The sequence below is a fragment of the Nicotiana attenuata genome, unplaced genomic scaffold, assembly GCF_001879085.1.
Source record: "Nicotiana attenuata strain UT unplaced genomic scaffold, NIATTr2, whole genome shotgun sequence".
In the NCBI taxonomy this organism is placed as follows: Eukaryota; Viridiplantae; Streptophyta; class Magnoliopsida; order Solanales; family Solanaceae; genus Nicotiana; species Nicotiana attenuata.
Window position 1 is genome coordinate 89,043 of NW_017673439.1, and position 6,000 is coordinate 95,042.

Consider the following 6,000-nt stretch of genomic DNA (forward strand, 5'->3'; position numbering starts at 1 on the left):
CACCACAGTACAAAATGACGGACAACGGAGTCCCATGCAATCAGATGATTTCCTGTATGTACAACTTGGCATAATCTTCTGCTGAATATGCGGTATTTACTGCAAGAAGTGCGCTAACTTGGTAATTGATTTACAATTACCCAATCAAATCAAGATTTCAAAATGAGCAAGATAATCCTGTTTTAAATTTCATATTTCCATCTCTACTCAAAAATATGCGTATTCTGTGGTAAAACACTGGGTTTTATGCTGCTCAACTTTCACTGGCTGACAATTCGATCGCTTGGCCACAAAGTCTGCGACGTTCTTTTTCATGTCGTTCAACTAATAAATCTTCTTGAGTATGATAAATATTTGGGGAACCTGGAAGGATAGAATATCTAGAATTATGGGCTTCTAACATTATCTTCTCTCTTTAAGTCCATCTATGTCTGGAACACACAATCCGTCTTGGTACCTCAAAGTACCATCATCTCCCCTTGTTGAAAAGCCATCGTCTTATGCTGGTGCATCCCCTCTTTCAGCTGCAACAAATAGGGATCATCAAACCGTTTCTCCTTCACTTCGTCTACCAAGGAGGAACAAGTCCTATTCTGGACAACAACTCCACCATCTTCGGAGTTGGAAAGTTGAACTCCTAGCTTGGCTAAGTGGTGAACTTCTTTCACCATAGTTCTTTTGTCTGCCTCAACCATGAGCTGTACTTCCCATAATTGTTTATGTTATTAAGGTACTTCCTGAAACACTTATAATACTGTTGTGGGCTAAGTCTTTGACCAAAACTCCGAAAATTAGAGTCTCGTGCAATGGCGCTACCTTCGTGATACATAATTGTGCATAATTTTGTAGTTTTTATAACCCATGCTATCTATGCAGGTTTTAAATCTCTAACTGGACTTACTGACGATTTTCGTATCTCCCCCTTAGACCAAAGGTTAAGGTCTTGTACTTGCAGATCCTTCTCTTTTGTTGGGATCCGAACAACTTCCCTTATCTTCTGTAATTCTTTGCACTGTATGTCAATGACGACTCATCTTCCGACTTTCTTCTAAGCAATCTTACTAACTAGGAAAAACTAAATTACTTATATAAATGGAAGGCTAATGTATTCGCAACTATCAAACATAATCTTAATGATTTAACTCAGCTCACCCTGTCAATCTTGGGAAAAACCCCTTTTCCGATAACTCTTAAAGGTTATTCTTCTGTATTTTGTTCTCTTACTGCCTAGCTGATTCTTTTCCTATCACTGTACTTTGGGATTAACTTAAACTCTTTGCGTTGTAACACGCGTTTAGTATTTCAAATTGTCATTCACTCATTAGAGTTAACCTGGCTAAGCAAATCAAATAGTACATTTACTTGCTCTGCTCAAAATGATAATCTACTCAAAACTAACTTGCTATTCTTTTACTAACCACCTGCTAGCATCATGTTTTCTTGTTCCGCTTTGAATAACTAAATTGAAGAATAAGGTTATTTCTAGCTTCCCTCACCATCCGACCCTATTCTATGGTCGTATACTATTTTTTTAACTATGTACATGGATCACACTTAAGGAAAGTTCATCTGCCTTAAACGAAATTAGAATATCAAACCCCCAAACTTTCAATACACTTCAAATTCATTTGAGACTATAAACATCTAGGGTAAACACTTTGTCACATAACCTACGGGGAAACTGTCATATCTTTTATCTCACAATAATAGCGACTTCTTATAGTAATTGACTAACGTGGTACTTTCTAATTCTGATTTGAATAAATTTAAACAACTTAAAATCATTCCCCGAAATTCAATATCGGCTTCTCTTGGTTCTCATTTCGTACATCATATCTTCTTAGTCATATGCATGAGTCATACAAAAAAACAGATCGTTGGTAATGACCAATGTTTCTGGCTCCTAGGTATTTTTCCCTTAGGCCCTTTTCTTTCCAAAACTATATGCCCGCTGTGGTTAAATTCTTAACATATTACACTATGGGGTCTGATATCTGAACTATCATCATCCAACCTGTGGCTCCATTTTCAAGAATTAAAAATAAAATTGTTCTATGAGGTTAAACACATACAAATACACTACCACAAACTTGTCCTTCGGAGTATATCATCATATGATAAATTACTTCCTACACCATCCAGCGGGTGTTAGGTCTTAATCCGAACCTAAAACATGCGAAGATTTTGCTATTATCACCGTTACTTACATTTCTTTGAGCACCCATATGCATCACCGTATACTTACAAGTCACCATAAAATTTGATACAATGAAAATTAGATATCTGGTAAACATATAACTGAATACTTGCATACGGAATAACCATAAACTTGCTAGGTGAAAGACCGTATAACTGGTAACTAAGAACTGATAACCATAAAATATGATAATTGCTTTTGTACTTTCTGATAAGGTTATGCTCTAACATGTAGTACTATCCATTGCATCCCACTCTCAACATCCTCTTAATTCTCGTTTGTTACCAACATGTACTTCATAAATATACCCCAATGGGCAATCATCTTCTCTAGGACCTTGGATTTTTCCTGCCCGTCGCTTGGTCATTCAATACGTCTGGAATTCGATAGGAAGAGAAGGTTACCTATTGCTCTAAGCTTCATGACACGATCTAGAGTATAAAGAAATGAGACAATCCTAAATGTCTTGGTACTTAACCGTTCATATGCATGGCCGGCACACACATATAAAGGAAACTCCACTGGACACGACTTCATAGACTCCTTAGGACACTCAAACCTAGTGCTCTCATATCAAACTTTTTCATGCCCCGAACCTGGGCCTGGATGTAACACGACACCCGGTGTGTGACTACATGTGACCGAGCGAACCAACTGGATGGCTGAATCAACATGTGATACCATAACATATTGAATGCGGAAGATAAACTAACACATAGTGATATACTGAAAGTATGAATGACATAAATCAAGTTTGGAAATACTAAAATAATTTTGAAACATATCTGTAGCCAACATTGCTTATCATGAAAAGCCTGTGACTCTACCTAACTATTATGCTAGTCTATGAAGACTCTAATGAAGTACTGAAAACATCGACTATCTGTAAATTCTAAAAGACTGTAAAGTAATGATAAAGCCCCGAAAGAATTAGGAATAACCAAATAGCTGGTACGAGAATCCTAGCGCTCTGAATCGTCAACCTGTAAATCATTACCTGCATCGTGAGATGTAGGCCCCAGACAAAAGGGATGTTAGTATATTTGAATTGTACTGGTATGTAAAACAACTAAACGAAAGAACTATAGATGCTGAAACTAAAAATGAGCTTATAACTGATAACTGAAATGATAACTACTAAAACTGAAACTGAAATGATAACTGGTAACTGATAACTGAAATGATAATTAATAACTGAGAACTAAAATGATAACTAAACGTAACAAAGGAAGTAAGGATATGAATAATTTCTCTTATGAATGATGAACCGTATGTTTATCTAAATAAGTAAACTGCAGCCTTAGGCCCAATATATATGTGCACAAACTGCGGCCACGAGCCCAAGTATACATATAGATAATTGCGGCCTCAGGCCCAAAGAAGCATAAAGCATAAACTGCAGCCTCAGGCCCAAAGATGCATAAAGCATTAACAGCGGCCTCCAGCCCGAATACAGGTGTTCAACATTCAGGGATTTAAAAGCAGGAACTGAGAATCATACTGCAATACATGATACTGAAATATTGAACCATACTGAGACATGTATTCATTAACTGATTATGAGAACTGAAGCTTCAACTGTTTATGACATGCTGAGTAATCTACTGAGACTCATGGGCATCACACACAAGTCTATATCGATTACGCGCTGAGCTCACAACGTTCAGAATGAAAGTCATGAACAAGTTACGAAGCTAAAAAATAGAAGTTCTACAACTATTCATGGAACTAGGTTTAACCACATTTCTGAGGCAATTAGTAACGTTGTAAAAGAAATATAGTATAGGAAAAATCATTAACATTCCCAAACATAGAGAGTTAGCCACATATACATTAAGTTCCTGCTCTTGAGCGTAATCTAATATTCGCCAGCCCTTTCAACTTTAATCTATATTAATACTAGTCAAAGAGATTCCATATTAGTAATACGGAAAAGGGCCTAAACTACCCCTATTGTTTGCTAAATGTTTTATAAATACCTTCCGTCCATCTATCCGTCCAAAAAAACCCACAATGTTAATTCTACTAATAAAAATACCCCCGCGGATAACTGCAGAATTGGTGGGTTCTTTCATTTAATGATGTGGTAATTTTTAACTGGGCCACATGACAATCTTTGACAGGAACAAAAAATGGATATTATTTCAACCCATTTACCTTATCCGGCCCATTTACAAAAATGGATGGAATATATCACACCCATTCCTACTCATCTGACCTCCCCCTTTCTTCTTCTCCAATTGGGACACTACATACACACAATAATAAATATTCTGAAATTTCTCCAATAAAACCCAGGATAAGTATTGAAACTCTTAAACAGAAAATCAACAGATACATTTGGGTTGATAAGTAAGAAGACAAGGATCAAAACAAACAAAAAATCTGAAACAAAAAAAAATGAGCCCAGATGCTAAAATTGTCCAAATATATCAATCAAATCTAGGAAAAATATTGAAACTTTGAAAGGGACAAGTAATAGGAACCTTTGGATTGTTCATAAGAAGATAAAAGAGCCACGAAATAACAGAGAAAAAATAACTACATAAAACTGATACAAGCACACAAGAAAATTGAAACCCAGGTGCTAAAAAGCTTGAAATTATCACATTTTAGGATAAAGATTGAATCTATAAAAGGTAAAAAAAATTAAAGGGTTACCTTTAGGATGTTCATAAGAAGAAGAAGAAGAGGCCAAAGAGCCATGAATTGCATATGACGAAGTGAAGCCAAAGCCATAATTTCACACACAAAGAAAGATTTGTTTCAGCAAAGAAACGTTAAAAGTTCTTTGTGAGATGAGAGTGGGTCAGAATTGGTGTGCTGGGTGATAAGAAAAATGAGAAAGAAAAAAAAAGCAAAGAAAAAGAAAAACAATAATTAAGCGGGTCAAATAAATAGGGTCGGACCAGTCAAATGGTTAAAAATAAGACCCCTATTTGATTCTTGGTCAATAATGCCACGTGGCCTAGTTAAAAATTGCCATGTCATTAAATGAAAGACCCACCAATTTAGCTATTAGTCGCGGGGGTATTTTTGTTTATAGAATTAATGTTGTATGCTATTTTGAACGGATAGATGGGCGGAGGGTATTTATAAACCATTTAGCAGATGATAAGGGTAGTTTTGGCCCTTTTCCGTTAGCAATAATACTCATGTTTTGGTCACTTAGACATTTCATCAGATACTTTATGGGCGTAAAGCCTCATAACCCTCATTAATGATGTTTCTCCACTCAACAACCCATTCTCTTGCTCCTAGATAAATTCTAAAATCTCAAATTTCTTACAATCAATATCATTCTTCATCAATAATAAGATAAACAACACCCTTAACCAATAATCAATAATGAACAACCCAAATCCATAACCGTTCATGCTTTTCTATCATACCGTTAACTCATATCTCATGAACTAGAGTCTATAATTATTAATTCAATACTATAATCAAGTAGAGGGTGAAGATATTACCTTTTTGACGTTCAATCCTTTTGAATTCGAGTTCTAGGGTTCCGTCTCTCAAAATTGATGTCTCAAATGATTTGAAAGGTTTACCCATGTTAATAAAATTTTGGAGAACTGAAATTTACTTAGCATAACAATTAGAACTTACCGTGGATGGTGGAGGGACCTTTGAGGAGTTAGGTTCTTGAGAGATTCTCTTTCTAGAGCAAGTTTTTGTGTTTTGGGGTGTGGGGGACGAAGTAGGGCTTTTAAAATGACCCGACGGGTGCGCTCCCGTGCAACTGAAGGCCCAAACGTGCACCAGGTCAGTAGCACTACCACAAGTGCCTGGCCGCGCAC